The sequence below is a fragment of the Taudactylus pleione genome, unplaced genomic scaffold (genome assembly GCF_031769625.1).
Source record: "Taudactylus pleione unplaced genomic scaffold, aTauple2 ptg001458l, whole genome shotgun sequence".
In the NCBI taxonomy this organism is placed as follows: Eukaryota; Metazoa; Chordata; class Amphibia; order Anura; family Myobatrachidae; genus Taudactylus; species Taudactylus pleione.
The window spans coordinates 18,980-36,487 of NW_028285856.1; the positions used below are offsets into that span (position 1 = coordinate 18,980).

Sequence of the window (17,508 nt, forward strand, 5' to 3'; positions counted from 1 at the left end):
CCATGTCTACTAAACCACTCATTAAAAGTTCCATGTTCTCTTTTAAACCTGCTTCAGTGTCTGCTCCTAATACCACCCTGGGTCCACAACAAAACCAGAACCTCACACCAATTAGCCCCAAAGTACACACATTCATCTCTCTAACATGTAAATAGTTGTGTGTGTGTGACTACTGTGTATGTGTCTCACATGTAGTCATACACACATACACAGTAGCCATACACACACAACTATTTACATGTGAGACACATACACAGTAGTCATACACACAACTATATACATGTGAGATACATGCACAGTAGCCATATACACACAACTATTTACATGTGAGATACATACACAGTAGTCATACACACACAACTATTTATATGTGAGATACATACACAGTAGTCATACACACAACTATTTACATGTGAGACACATACACAGTAGCCATACACACACAACTATTTACATGTGAGACGAATACACAGTAGTTATACACACACCTATATACATGTGAGACAAATACACAGTAGTCATACACACACAACTATTTACATGTGAGATACATGCACAGTAGCCATACACACACAACTATTAATATGTGAGATACATACACAGTAGTCATACACACAACTATTTACATGTGAGACACATACACAGTAGTCATACACACACAACTATTTACATGTGAGACGAATACACAGTAGTTATACACACACCTATATACATGTGAGACACATACACAGTAGTCATACACACACAACTATATACATGTGAGACAAATACACAGTATTCATACACACACAACTATTTACATGTGAGACACATACACAGTAGTCTTATACACAACTATTTACATGTGAGACATACACAGTAGTCATATACACACAACTATTTATATGTGAGATACATACACAGAAGTCATACACACACACAACTATTTACATGTGAGACACATACACAGTAGTCATACACACACAACTATTTACATGTGAGATACATACACAGTAGTCATACACACAACTATATACATGTGAGATACATACATAGTAGTCATATACACACAACTATATACATGTGAGACACATATACAGTTTTCATACACACAGCTATATACAAGTGATACGCATACACAGTAGTCATACACACACAGCTATTTATATGTGTGACACATACACAGTAGTCATACAAACACAGCTATTTATATGTGAGATACATACACAGTAGTCATACAAACACAGCTATTTATATGTGTGACACATACACAGTAGTCATACAAACACAGCTATTTATATGTGAGATACATACACAGTAGTCATATACACACAACTATGTACATGTGAGACACATACACAGTAGTCATACACATCAATCGGTAAATTTACTAAAGTGAGCGTTTTTAGAAGTGAGTTTTAAAAGTGATGTTGCCCATAGCAACCAATCAGATTCTACTTAACATTTACAGTAACTAACACCTTCTAGAAGATAATAGCTAGAATCTGATTGGTTGCTATGGGCAACATCACTACTAAAAACTCACTACTAAAAACTCTCACTTTAGTAGATTTACCCCCAAGTGTCTTTTCTTCTGTGACAATGCTGATCGATAAACAAAACATACACATTGGTGCAGAACCAGAACCTGCCGCATGTACCAACATATGTGTTTTTTTTTGCAGGAAACAAAACAAGAATAAATTCCTAAACTGGCTGCGCTCAAAATTTCGAAGAACATCTAAATAGTAAGTAACTATGTCTTAGACCCCATCAATTGATTACAATTCACCAGACTATTATATGCACATGTACAATAATAATAAATGATTTACAGTGGTGAAGACGTATTGAGGGAAATGTAATAGGACCTGATTATGCAATTGTGCTCCTTTCCTTGTCATCCATATTGGATAACACTTCATTACCCTTGGGGTATGGAGGGTGCTAGTGCTGGACCCAGGAACAACTACACAACAGCTTGTTGGTATATGCCCTCTCTGAAAAGCATTGGCAAAACTGGGGGAGGGGTCGAGCATGGCACGTACCCTGGGCTCCATCGGACTGGCCACAGTCCAGGACAGTGATTTTAAGTCAGTGTAGTGTGGACCACAAAGAGTACACAGTAACAAACACTACACTCGTACTGTCTGGTGGCAGTGTGTTTGTTTTGGCAGCCAATGAGAGTCACACAGACTCTCATTGGCTGCTGCACCCACTACCGGAGCTGAGCTGGAGCTCAGTCATGTGCTCCACCTTCCAGCTCCCACAGTGAGTGATGGGAAAGATGTCATTACGTCTCTCCCATAGTGCTGAGTGGGAGGAGCGGGGATTCAGGTAAGTTTTTTTTTGTGTGCGTGTCTTTAATATATATATATCCCGTGATGTGGGTTGCGGGCTTAAATGCATTGATCAATCCATGAACCAAATCCCCATTATTTATTTATACATCATTGTGAGTGTTTAAACATGGTGAGTGCTGGGTTTTTCTGATTTTATATATATATAATGGGCACTGTATAGGGGAGACTACTGGGACCACTATATAGGGGGGACCACTATATAGGGGGGACCACTACTGGGGGCACTGCATATAGGGGGGACTACTACTGGGGGTGCTGCATAGGGGGGACCCCTACTGGGGGACTGTATAAAAGGCACTACATAGGAGGGGACCACTACTGGGGGCACTGTATAAGGGGCACTACATGGGGTACTGCATAAGGGGCAATGCTACTGGGGACATTGCATTGCATAAGGGGCACTACTACAGTGGGCATTGTAAGGGGCATTACTACTGAGGCATTAAGGTGCACATGAAATGGAAAGGAATGTTCCTAGAGTGTCAGGAAACGGTGGGGAGTCATGTTGACACGCCCCCATTTTTCAGTGGCCACACCCATTGTGGATTGTGGCTTTTCTTAACTTGCCCTGGCCTCCAAATACCCTAGTTATGCCACTGCTGCAAAATACTCATTTTGACCAAGGATGGGAAGTCCATGTATCACACACCATCATGACTATTGGTGTCACTGGTTTGCTTTCAGCAGGGAGCCCTGGTGATGTAATCACTGCACTGTTTACATTAACAGCCCACCAATAACCAAAAGGAGCATCATGTGGTGTGCACCCTGTCACTGCAGAGGAGCTGGCATTTTGGTGTCACCCCTCTACAAAAGTGAAAATGTTAAATGATAATAAACTCCATAATCATTCTTATTAAAGTTGAGTCTAAATTAGGGATGGCCATCGACCGTTGATAGTTAACTACCATCGATGGTTAACTTCCGATAGTCGATGGTTTTGTCAATGATGGCAAAGATCCAGTGGTTCGCTGCCATCTATAGCTGACTAGGACCTGATGAGTTCTTTCTATCTCAGACGACTGGAATTTAGCCTCCCAGTGGTCTGCTAAGACCCACCCACAATTCTGATTGGCTTGCGACACGCCATGCCTTCCGGTGGCATTGCAAACTATCAACAGTAACATTGATGGAGCAAAACCATCTATGGGGAAATCACCGATGAAATGCTCGATGATAACCACTAACGGCCAGCCCACTGATGGGCATCCCTTGTCTGAATTCCCATGCCCAGCAACCCAGGAGGAAACCTCACCATACACAGGATGGGATGTACTAAACTGAAAAATTCTGTGGGTTTTGGGCATTTTACTGCATTTCTCATATATTGTATGTATTCCGGTGCTTCGACTTGTTACCCTAATAGAAGGCTATGGGCCTCTTTTTGGGATGCCCCCTGAGAGGCATGCGCGTCGTAAACCCAGAAATCCCTCTATCACAAAGAACAGCACTTACCGATTTTCTAGGTACATATCGGCTAGTTGTCATCGCATCGCTGGATTTGATGTAGGTAGCCCAGCAACCATTTCATGCCGGGATTCCAATGTCCATCCCTAGCTAAGTCTGTCTGTGGGCGTTATGGCATGTGTTTACATAATGAGCCATGACTGATTATTGTTAACATGTCCACAGACAGCGCAGCCTCAATGGCCAAGCGCTACTTTGTTCTCTTCTCTATTTACAACAAAATGGCCACCAGAGCAGAGGGGACTTTGTGCATGCACGCACACCAGCCTCAAAGCTCTTGGCGCATGGACACGGTGGCGGTGCCAGTGATGTAAGAAGCTGAGAAACATGACAGCGGGGGCAGCAATGGCTCTTATCAGGAGATCAGGAAGCGTATCACGCCACCCAGTGGAGCCGCATTGTCCGAATTCCGTGATGGCACTAAAGTCAGTAGGCGCAACATCCGGGACGCCCACCTGCAGTGTCTCCATGCTTGCCCCCTCCATCCCCTTACTCCAGCTGCTGCTCATATGATGCAGAGGTAGCAGGATGACATCATGTATGGCTGGGGTCAGAGCAAGGCACAGGGATCAGTGCAGGACTTAATCTCTGGACTCTGGTACTAAGCTGACACAGCTCCTCTCCCCCTGCTGCCAGGATAGCTGCTAGTGCTGCCGGTCACAGGAGGAGACAGACTGTGGCATTAGCCTAGTACAGCAGGTTACACTGAGGCACTCTACTGCCCTGAGTGCAGGGAAATGAGGGAACCCTATAACAGCGCCACCTATTGCAGCAGCCATTGCTGACAGTCACTGGCTTAGTCTAAGGAAGGGAAGTTAGTGGATGTAGGAAGGAAGGGGAAGTGGATACTAGCTCTAAGCCTTAAGGCCCGATTCAGACCCAATCGCAAGGCTGCGTTCTCACGCTGCTGGTCGATTGTCACCGTCTGCGCATGCTTATGCATCGCAGTGCGCGTGCGTGAGCCTCTCATAGCGATCGGGAAGTGATCGCTCAGAACACATAGACGGCCCGCTAGGTTGAGTGACAGAATGTGCCGGGTGGTAGCGGGAAGGACCAGGAAAAACGGGGGAGTGGATGTGCGAACGCAGGTATTTCTGAGCATCAAAACAGCGTTCTTTGGGCATGCATAATTAAAGTGAAGTGACATTGTACACATCACCTGGCTATTTTTTTTACTGCAGCACTCGCAGTGCTTGCGGAAGGGTAGGGTCTGCCACAAGCACTGCATATGCCTCCGATGGTTCTCGATGTTACAGATGGTTTAATACACTTCCTGGAGATGACGTGCTGAGAAGGGAAAGGGGGCGGCATTAGACTGGCTTGTGATCGCACAGCCGCCGCACGCTATGACATAGAGGGTGCCCTTAAGCCACCCCGTGCGATCGTGAGATTTGCATACCTGGCCCCTGACGGCTGCGTGCAAACGCAGCTTAGCGACTGGGTCTGAATCGGGCCCTTAGAGCTGACAGCGAGTCTCTAGTATCCACTACCCCTTCCTTTCTACATCCACTAATCCCCTCATCCTTTATTCACTGCCCCCTCTGTCTTCCATTTTTCTTCATCCATTGGTCCCCCATCCTTCCTTCTTCCACTGCACCCCCTGTCATACATCTATTGGCCTCCCCTTCCTCCCTGCATTCACTAGTCCCCACCTTCCTCCCTGTGTTCGCTGGTTCCCTCCTTCCTCCCTGCATTCACTGGTTCCCCCTTTTCTTCCCTGTATTCACTGGTTCACCCCCTTCCTCCCTGCGTTCACTGGCTCCCCCCTTCCTCCCTCCGTTCACAGGTTCCCCCCTTCCTCCCTGCGTTCGCTGGTTCCCCCCCTTCCTCTCTTTTTGTGTTCACTGGTTCCCCCCTTCCTCTCTTTTTACATTCACTGGATCCCCCCCTTCCATTCTTCCTGCATTCACTGGTCCACCCCTCTCTTCCTTCCTGTCGTCACTGGTTACCTTCTTTCTTCCTCCACCCACTATTCAGGTGGAGGGGAGTGGGATTAATGTATGGATATTGGAATTGTCTGTTATGCAAACTGGTTCTTGGAGCTCATTGCAGGAAAAGTTGACAGAACCAGCAACATATTATTATGCACCTTTTGGTGCCTGCATCCTGCAGCATTTTTATTCTCAGCTACTACCACATGGATTTTCTAGTGTTAATTTGGCAGAATCAGTGAATCATTCTTATTTCTGATGTTTGAGCCCCATGTGTCTGCATATAGATGACGTGAGGATACCTAGCTGTCCCCTAAAATGGGGGGGAGGGGGAAGGGGCATTCAAACAGCAGGCAGACTACCCAGGGCCATAACTAGGGGTGTGCGAGCAGTGCACCAGCGCAGAGCTCTGTGGGCGGCACCGCTGGTCACTCATGGTCCCTGCATTTGCCTAGCAGGGTGCCCCTCATGTCATGTGGAGGGGGCGTTGCCTGCATCGGGCACCAGTAAATATAGTTAAGGTGCTGAGATTACCTGCCATCTATGACCTTACTTTGACAAAAAACAGTTCCTATATACAGTTATCATTTGAGCAATAGTTGAATCGTTATTAATGGAAGATATGTTCTACTCTACAATGCCCTAACATGCCTATAATCTCTATAGGAGACATAATTAAGAACAATCATTTCCTCTTCTGAAAGTGGCATTACATGGGTAACTCACACTTGTCTTTTTCTACAGGCTGCATTTATCGATCAGCCGTTACTGCATGATGACAAGTGCACAGTGATTGGTAACATCTTGAACCGAGTGAAAACATCTTGAACCGAGTGAAAACATCTTGAACAGTGTGAAAACATCTTGAACAGTGTGAAAACATCTTGAACCGTGTGAAAACATCTTGAACCGAGTGAAAACATCTTGAACCGTGGGAAAACATCTTGAACCATGGGAAAACATCTTGAACAGAGTGAAAACATCTTGAACCGTGGGAAAACATCTTGAACCGAGTGAAAACATCTTGAACCGTGGGAATACATCTTGAACCGTGGGAAAACATCTTGAACCGAGTGAAAACATCCTGAACCGAGTGAAAACATCTTGAACAGTTTGATAACATCTTGAACCGAGTGAAAACATATTGAACCGAGTGAAAACATCTTGAACCATGGGAAAACATCTTCAACAGTGTGAAAACATCTTGAACCGTGGGAAAACATCTTGAACCGTGTGAAAACATCTTGAACCGAGTGAAAACATCTTGAACAGTGTGATAACAAACATCTTGAACAGTGTGATAACATCTTGAACCGTGTGAAAACATCTTGAACTGAGTGAAAACATCTTGAACCGTGGGAAAACATCTTGAACCGAGTGAAACATCTTGAACCGTGGGAAAACATCTTGAACCGTGGGAAAACATCCTGAACCGAGTGAAAACATCCTGAACCGAGTGAAAACATCTTGAACCGAGTGAAAACATCTTGAACCGAGTGAAAACATCTTGAACCGTGGGAAAACATCTTGAACAGTGTGAAAACATCTTGAACCGTGGGAAAACATCTTGAACCGTGGGAAAACATCTTGAACCGAGTGAAAACATCTTGAACAGTGTGAAAACATCTTGAACAGAGAAGAGAATATGGAGTTAATAATTGGCAAAAAGTGCAAATTGCCTGTCTGGGAGACTATTGTGCATAGCATGGGAGAACGTGAAGTTGGAGAATTTCTGTGTGACACTCTGGTATGTATTGATGAAAACAAATAACAATTGAAAATGAACTGGAAATGTATGTCTGCTTTGATACTATACATTATATTGAAATGTAAGATCAATTTTAAAAAAATTGCTTTATTGTTGGCTTTGTAATGGGAGAACATGGCACAGCTAGGTTCTGTTACATAAGTAGCTATGGATAAGGAGCATAAAGTAGAACGTTTTTTAACATGTGGGAAAGTATATTTCTACACTTGGCTTACATAGCACTTCTTGTTATTTATTGCGAATAATCGACAATGATCCGCTCATTGATTTCTATTCAAACTCTGTTTAAAGACGGAGGGTGTGGGGTTCTTCGGGGGGGGGGGGGGAGGAGAGACTTGTTTTTCTTGTTTATTTTTATTTATTTCATTGTTTTGATGTGTATTTCTTTTATTTAAGTTACAAACCTATATGGCATCACCCCTTCCTGTTTAAAATCATAGTAAAGAATATTTATTAAATTATATCATGTATTCAAGAGCAGCACTAAGCACCATGGGCTCCATTTAGGGGGTTGAGCAAATCCTCGTGATCACTGATTTATGGGGGGTGGAGGTATGGGGTCTTCTGCCATTCCCAGAAACAGGCTGTGTCCGCCCCGTTTTCCAGGAGTGGCCAGCCCAGGAACTGCATGGACGTACGCAGTCTTCGGGGCTCGCATGCTGACCAGGCAGAGTAAGCTGAGGCTTACAGACTATGAACGAACAGGTACATTTGCACACAATGAGAAACTATGCATTGACAACTGTTTTGCACTTTCATTAATGACCTTTATTGATTACAAAATATCTCTTTGGTATAAAGTAGAAGATGATCCAGTATGAAATCTGAGTTGCTACAATGTACTCCAGAACTCTTGTTTTTCTCATTTGATGCAAATTTAAAACTCCATATTACCAGACTGCGCTGCATCTTTTCTCACTACTACCATATTGATATTTCTGTACCCTGACAGCTACTGTATCTGGCACAGAACCTGACCTGGCTTACTGCCTCGCTCCCAGCTAACCAAGTACACAACTTTAATGAAATGCTTTATCACGACTTCCCCACCAGACAACAATCTTTACAGGTGCTACATTCACTTACATGTGCCCACAATTCATAACATACCTTGTTCCTTTTCAATGGTTACCGTATTATTATAAGTTGTAACTACAGTGTACATTTGGCAGTCCCATAAAACCTGTCAGAAATGTGTCTTTGTGGATTGGCTAATCCCATTTCAGGCTTTGCAGCATTTTCAGGGCATATTCCAGTCTCTGAATTATGACTGGAGGACAACTGGTTTGCAGTGCTGACAGGGGCACTGTACAGCTCTGTCTGTCTTGGTCAATGAAACTCAGTAGATAACACTGCTGTCCTCTGCTTAAGATGATCTTTGTGCGGTCATGGTAAAAATTCACCTACCAATGAAGATAAATTATATAGCACATTAATATTAGGGGTCATATGCAAATAATAACTGAATGCCCTGTGTACTGCCGCTACTTCCCAGTGATGCTATTACTTGTGAATCTGATGTGGTTCCCAGAAAGCCACATGCAATATGCAATTTTTTTAAAAATGGCACAAAATCAAGCTATGTAGACTACTTTGTATAACTAGCTTGATTTTCCCATATCTAGATATTCTATCAAAATCATCAGAGATGATGTGTATAGTGGGCAGACTAGATGGGCCAAGTGGTTCTTATCTGCCGTCAAACTCTGTTTCTATAGTATGTGAATTGCATAAAGAACTTGTTTCCGCTAAGGAAATAATGACCTATATTTCATACCTATATTCTAGTGGCATCCAGGCAACAGTGTAAATATTCATGAACTGCATTGACTAGACCTACTTACCTGTTACTGAATAACATGAGCAGAGCCTGGTCTGTCTTCAGGAAGTGCAGGAGGCACAAAGTCCTGACGTTGGGGCTTGGTGCTGCATGGAGATCTCCACCCTGTAAGCAGAGTTTCCAGTTTAATATGTATTATGGAAGGGACTGTAGACATGACATGTAGCCATTCATTTATCGGAATCAGTCTGTTTAGCCGCTGGTTCAAATCTCGATACAGGAGATCCCAACGCCATCTGGTGAGTACTCCTCTCCCCCCCATAGAGGCGCCTAACCCTAAAACTCCTGAGGGTGCCTAACCATAACTCCCCCCTGAGGGTGCCTAACCCTAACCCCGGGGGAATGCCTAAACCTAACCCCCCCCTTCCCGCACCCTAACCTAATTCTCACCGGGGGAATGCCTAACCCTAACCTTCCCCCCCAAAACCTAACCCCACCCCTGCAGCTAACGCTAAAGACGCCCCGGACTCACCTCGTTCGGGTTGTCGTCCTTCGGCGTTTTGCCGTCGGGATTCAGATAGGCGTCGGTATTTTGATGCCTATGAAGTCCCCCGTCGGGCTTGTCGTGTCGGGATATAGACCGGCGGCATTTAGTCCGCCAGTCTATAAACGGCATCCCCATTTATCGTGTTATGTAAAGGGTGACAGCATTGATATAGTGAATAGCTTAATATTTACTCTAATTAAGTATCTAGCCTCTGCTGGTTACATAGGGACATGCAGAATAGAATTATACTTCAGAGTAGAAAATAGAGGTAAGTTGTTTAGGTGTGTCATGCCATCAGTTTAACAAACCTATTGTATTGGATCTTCTCACATCATCACTGACATATACTTGTTAAGGTGCATACACACGGGACGATTTGCTCCATGAATGAAATTGTCCCGTGTGTTCCCGGCAGGGGTATGCTCAGTGTCGATAATGACACTGAGCAGAAACACTGAATGAAGTCAAGAACGATTTTCGTTCCATCCTGGGATACCTTTCTCATCCCCGAACAGTTCAACCTGACATTATCGTCAGGTTGGACGGGAGGTTTGGGCGATGAACAATAACTACCAACTACAAATGGGAGCGCGCATTGGTAGTTATCGTTCATCGTTTTGGGGCAGAAGCTGAACAATTTTTTGACAACTGAACGATAACGACATCGTTATCATTCAATCGTCCAAAAAAATCGCTGCGTGTGTACACACCTTTACTCATACTTCTCATACAATGTGGAATAAAATAAAAATGTTACACAAACAACATGCTTCTCCTATGGCTGCTAAGTCCTCACCTCCAAGATAATTTCCTGCATGTACTCAGAGAAGAACCTCAGTATCTTCATCTTTAAGGTGCATACACATGGGATGATTCGCTCCATGAAATAAATAGTCCCGTGTGTCCCCGGCAGGGGTGTGCTCAGTGTTGTTAATGACACTGAGCAGAAACACTGAACGAAATCAAGAACGATTTTCGTTCAGTGCCAGGCTCCCTCCCTCATCCCCGAACATGTTCAACCTGACATTATTGTCAGGTTGGACGGGAGATTCGGACAATGAACAATAACTACAAACAGGAGTGCGCATTGGAAGTTATCGTTCATCGTTTTGTGGCAGAAACTGAACGATTTTTTTGACGATTGAAAGATAACGACATCATTATCGTTCAATCGCCCAAAAAAATCACTGCGTGTGTACGCACCATTACTCATACAATGTGGAATAAAATAAAAATGTTACACAAACAACATGCTTCTCCTATGGCTGCTAAGTCCTCACCTCCAAGATATTTTCCTGCATGTACTCAGAGAAGAACCTCAATATCTTCATCTTTACATCCAACTTGCAGGGCGGACTCCATTCAGGGAATGTAATGTGCTCGTATAAGCTAGTAGAATAACAAACTTTTCTGAAAGAAAGAGAGTGAAAGGATACATCTTAGCCACGCTGAAACCAAGTCAGAAACAATGGCAGTATATTGTTATACTTACTGCAAATGGGGGGGGAGAATAGTGTGTGTTCCGTCACTCAGAAGCACTCCGGTACAGTTGTCTGACAGCTGGTAACCAAAGCCATATTTATTAGAGTAATCCACCCACTTGGTCACCCACAGGATGGGGCAAGTTACCTTGTCTCTGGGATCCAATTCACCTGCTTGATGGAAAATGAGAAATCAAAACTAGCAGAAGAAGATAAATATATTCATTATTTAATATTATTTTACAGGTCAGAGGATGAGACCACCACCTCAGCTCAAGCAGCAAATCTTTGTTGGAATATGTCCTATTATAGCCCTTTACAAAATCCCATTTGCATAGTGCAAGGGATGAATTTCTTTTCTATGAAATCTCATTTCCTGGTGCCCAAAGATGTGTTGGCGTTTGATCTTATGAGCAGGCATTGTGACAGAAAAAGCCACACATGGCTCCATTGCGCATATATTGGCCACTGAAAATGTTCAAAAGACTTTTCGCTAATGTGATAAAACAGCGCCCTGGTCCAAAGTGATAGTGTTACATTACAATACACATAAGCAAATGGCCTAATAGGCCTTCCAACCAGATGGGTGATGTAAGTTCAGCATTGTTTTGCACTAGAAGTGATGCCGGACTTCACTTACTATGTGTAAATGGCAAAGGCCCATCAGGAGAGAAGTAGTCTGTAGCTGGCATCAGCACTGGTGCATTGTGAGCGATAGCTCTTCCTCAAGGCTGTGACACAACGCTGAACTTATATCATCTATCTGGTACAAAGGCCTATTTGGCCATTTAGAACCTTATTTGTACTACTACTACTCTATGTTTGAGCTTTTATCACATGTTTTTAGTATTGAATATCCAGAATATGTCTGTAAAATGTTTTATTAGTAATTGATCCGTTTTTATGATATTCTCTTTTGAGCTAATTATTCTGGGATAAAACTTACTCAGATTTATCTCTGAATATACTGTATTTTCTTTATTTGTTAGATTTTAGAATTAGCTATTTATTACGTATAGTATCACACTATATTATTATTGACTTCTCTTTTATGTTTGGAAACGCCTCTTTATTATTGAGAGAAACTATGCCACAAGAGAAGTATATGTACTCTTTCCTCACTCCCCTGTTTTAGCGCTAAGGGCTTTCATACTATTTCTATTGCTTTCACCTGGTATGATGTTGCAGAGACAGTTCTCTGATATAAGTGTGACATCTTCCACCACTCTCTCCATGACGGTCAATGTCTGCACTGCAAGAAAAGAATAGCACATAGAGCAAAGCCTGAGCTTCTGACAGAGCATGCCAGAGCAAAGTGTTAAAACGTAGCATGCTACAAAGTTATCAAAATGGGAAATGTAATTGAATGTGGACATGGTGGAAGTAATCAGTTTTCCAATTGCTCTTTAATAAAAAATCTTAATTGTTCATGATCCATTCTTATTCCTAGTGTTGATTGTACCAAAACTTATTGCAGGTGTTATTGAAGGTGCAGGCAGCATATCTCAAAGCCATCACGTGATACTGTATCTTAGTCTGCTCAGGAGCTATTTCTTTGGTACACACCTAACTCATACCATAATGACGAATGCATATAATGGAAAATGAGGATTGTATCCATGTACTAATAATAATTGATTATAAATAATCTGTCATTGTCAGGTAGCAGCCAATGGCCTCCAGCACTTGCCACAGAGCTTCTCTCTGGACATTAGCATAGCACCATAAAGGAGTTGCCAAGAGTATGGTCATAATAAGAATGGGGACTGTCCAAGGTAGATGCCCTGCAATCTCTGTGGATTGGCCAGACACATCTACAGAGATGGTACCTAATGGATTAAGAAGGGTACTGCTGAGAGGATGACTTATTCACACTGATAACATAGGAGACTATAGTAAAGGACAAGCCAAGGAGGGTAAGAAAACTGATATTCCCCTTAGCTTTCGCCTGCCCAACCTACATCATTATATCTATTTCACTTCTCACCAAAACCACCCTATGCACACAATGAGATGTGAGGTAGCGTTATCAAGAACATTCTATAAAATGATAGGTAGAAGCAAGATGGCGAAAGCAATGCAGTAACAAATAGCTGTAATCTTAGATTATCAAAAATATAGTAGGGAAAGGTTTAAAACATGACACTTAGAAATACATGAGGAGAATAATTGATGGTATGCAGGATTGGATATCTAGGTACTTGATGCATACCATTTCAGCTTTACAATCAGCTTAGTAGGAAACATTCTTGATTTCAGTGTTGTCAGAAAAATGCAATATATGATGTAATGTGTATTTACACCATAAATGGTATGTTGTGTATTGTGTTCTAATGTCTGGATGCTATATATATGTGGGTGCATTACATTTCTGACTGGCCTATTTTTATACCTGTTGTTCATACATTTTATGTAAATAAAGTAATTTTCTATTAAAAATGAACAAACATATGCACATTTCTCTGTAACCAAACTTGATACCTTACACATTGCTTACAGTAACTTGCACAGTAGGAGATGAGATACAACTGTGACTCTGTATAATGAAGTATATATAGCCAGCATGGTGTCATACAAGGCACTATTAGCATTATCCCACTGGTAAAACTGGCGCTCACTCTGGGAGGCCGACCTGCTCCTGTGGCTCATTCTTCCTTTCATGAGAATGTACAAAGATTCATGACCAGGTCTTGTTGTAACATCTCCTTTTTTTCTCCCTGACAAAAGACGCACAAGAGGTCTCTCCAAATGTGGAAAACTATGCCTGTAGCACATGCCGTCTCCAGCTACCCTCTTCTTCATACCTCACACATCTTATCTGTACTGAGAGACATCAGACTCTGCGTTGGGACAATCATGGAGCTATTATGTCCCCCTGCTTCTGGAAACTCTGAGAAAGCATACAGATACATAGAGATTAATGAGGGCAAACACAAAGGATGGTTTTATCCAAATGTGATATTATGGCGTTGTATAATGTTATTATGATATATTTAGCAATGTTGTTAATTAGCAGGGAATGCATTAGTTTGATTATATTTGCTCCCTCCTTACTATAATATATTTAATGACCTGCACATATCACTGTATCAATTGTTATCTTTGGAAAGCATTTGATAATGAGACCTGAACTATACAATAAAACTCTAATACATTTTAATAACTTTTCAGTAGTGCATAAATGTTAAGAGCTGAATAACTATACAATATATGTATTTTTTAAGTCAACCTTATAACGGATGAGAATTTTTTACTATATAATTGTGCTTAGGACAAACACATACATAGGCTAAGAACTACAGTAGTTTATTTATCTGATTGGTTAATTACCAGACAACTGCAGGTTGTTGTACTATTTCCCCCACCTCTTGGAGTGTTGCCCCCTCCATCAAAAAAAGAGCAAGTTTGTTATATAATGCTCCAAGTGAATTATGAGGAAATATTAGAATTGATCATTATTATTCATTATACAGAGAGGGCAAAGGTACTATTAATATAAACACTGTATGCTATAAAAAGAATGCCAGTTGCACTAACATTTCTAGCATAGCACAAGCATTTGCACAAGATGAAGTTAGTATGCTTAGCTATGTATAGCTGGAAGCTGACAAGTTATATACCTGTGCATAAGGATCTGTATAATACTCCTCTATATAAAACTTTAGCTGCCTTTCTGAAGAATCTGGTGAGGTGGATGGAAAGTGACAGGGTGGGAGCTGTGTGGCAGGTGGTAGATGAGAGCTTCTCGGGAGTGATTTCCTGAACACAAGAAAAGACTCAGTGATGATAAAAGACTCATTTTATGCTTGTCCTATGGCGTTCTATTAGGTTACATACAACTTAGTAAATACATCCCATTGCACAGTGCAGCATTTACATGTAGTTGCTTATGACAGCCCTCCAAATATGTACTGTAAGGGGTATATTTACTAAAGTATGGATTTATACAAGAGGAGATGCTGCACATAGCAACCAATGAAATTCTATTTATCATTTATCTAGCACCTTCTAGAAGATAATAGCTAGAATCTGATTGGTTGCTATGGGCAACACCTAAACTTGTATAAATCCCCACTTAGGATAGTGAATATACCCCTATCTCAGTACACCAGTGAGACCGTTCTATACCTGGGTGAAGAAATCATGAGCCAGGATTTCCTCTATACATGGCCTATTGGTGGGGCAGCTCACAAGTAAAGAGATGATTAGTCTTCTGCCATTAGATGATATGTAAGATAGTACAGGAAAGAATCCTTCTCGGATGAAGTAATACATCTCTTTCTGTGACTGGGCTCTGAAAGGGGAATATTCACACAGCATTATATACCTGAATGTGAGAGAGTGGAGCTGTAACTTCCCATAGCTTAGTATTGTGTAAGTACAACAGCACATACCCCCTCGCAGAGTCTGCACTCTATACAGAAACAACATAAGTCACCTGTGTACCAAATCCCATATTGGGTTGGTGTCAGATCTGTGTTTTGTAACCAGCAGTGTCAGTAAAAAGCAGCAAATATCTATTGATCATCCCTATCACTACAGTCTATGGCATATGCTATTTGCTGGACCTCTAAATGTTTCCAAAGCTTCTATAGCTTACTAAGGTTATATGTTGTGTTTTCCCCTAACAGATAAAACTGCTGAAGGTCCAGGACCACTGAAATGAATTATAAATGCTGCAGCCTATCAAACACAAGCTGTAAAAGAAAAAGCTGTTAAAAATGACTAAAGTACGGTGTGAAGTAACAATGTGTCCCCTAGCTGATCCAACACACAAACACATGACAATGCTGCTAAAGAGGTTTGTAAGCAGCACAAGCACACAACTTCTAACACACAAGTGTGAGGCCACCACGAGAATGAAATATGATGCTACTACTGTATGTCTATAAATATAGCTATAAGTGGGAATGCCGAATGCTTTATTTCATATATCACAAAGGTCCTGATTCAGAGCTACACGCAATGCTGAAGGTCACATACCTGAGCAACTTTTGATGCTGCGCGTGTGCGAATATCCCTGATATCTCCTATGGTACTTGTGTTACACACACTGGGCCTGATTCAGAGATGGACGCTAATGCGATTTTCATGCAGATCGAGGGATTGTTTGCTATCGCACATGCGTATAAGCCGCACTGTGAGTGACAGGCTGTCAGCATTTTGGGTTGGTGATGGGGGGTGGTCTGAGAAACGCAGGCATCTGTTCGTGTAAACACTATTACATGGCCGTGCATAAATTATCCACTGCGAGTGTATACGCAGCTCTACATGTCTGAAGAGCTCCCAAGGCAGCGGCTGGTCAGACCTGCCGCAAGGCCAAGATGGCTGCTCGATGTGCATCAATGTCACCAATATTTACGTAGGTATGCGTCGTTGCACGCAGGTGAGAAGGCAGCAGTGGGCGTCTATGCTCAGATGATCTTTGCAGACATTAGCATATTGTCACAGCTGCAATCGTACGAGAACGCTGCTGCAATCACATTAGTGTCCATCTCTGAATCAGGCCCAGTGTTCACACAAAGGTGCTGTTGCTAATAGCTATGGAGATGCATGGTATCAGAAGTGTCGTGGGGCGTTCCTGGGTGGTAGCTTAGAGCACGCACGGAGATGGTCTATCTTATAGACGTGTTATAGGAGTGTTGTGAAAGTGGTTGCGCACATAGGCGCTCAAGTAGATGACCATACTCAGACGGAGAACCTGCACCTGTCATACCGAATGTGCACGTTTCCATGGTAAAAGATGCACCAATCTACAGACTCTGACAGTGGGTGTCTCAGTCCTTGCACCTTCATACTCATGGATGTACACCAGGAAAGGGCTTTGTGGTGGTATTTACATAAAGTCGCAGATGAGCAGCGCCAATAGACACAGTAGCAGCTGTGCACACTCCTGTATCAGCCCCAAAGTGTGGAAACTTGCAGTGCAGAAGTGGATGTTTGCAACTCATTATTTATTTATTTATTTATTTGTTTAATCTTCATGCTTTAAGGAGTGCTGATCCTGATTTCTATCAAAGGTTAAGGCTACTTTCTGTACAATAAATAGCATTTTGGTACTGCAAAACAGACTTTAGACACAAAGGTGTTATGATTTGAATGTTATGCTTTTAGAAGGGGAGATATTGCCCATAGCAACCAATCAGATTCTACCTATTATCTTCTAGAAGGTGCTAGTTAAATGTTAAGTAG

At 42.3% G+C, this 17,508-nt stretch overlaps 1 pseudogene; it reads right to left on the reverse strand.

The window, feature by feature from the left end:
* Positions 1 to 8,694: 8,694 nt before the first annotated feature.
* The window catches only part of LOC148442563 (serine/threonine-protein kinase PLK2-like), a 32,486-nt pseudogene continuing 23,672 nt past the window's right edge, over positions 8,695 to 17,508 (reverse strand).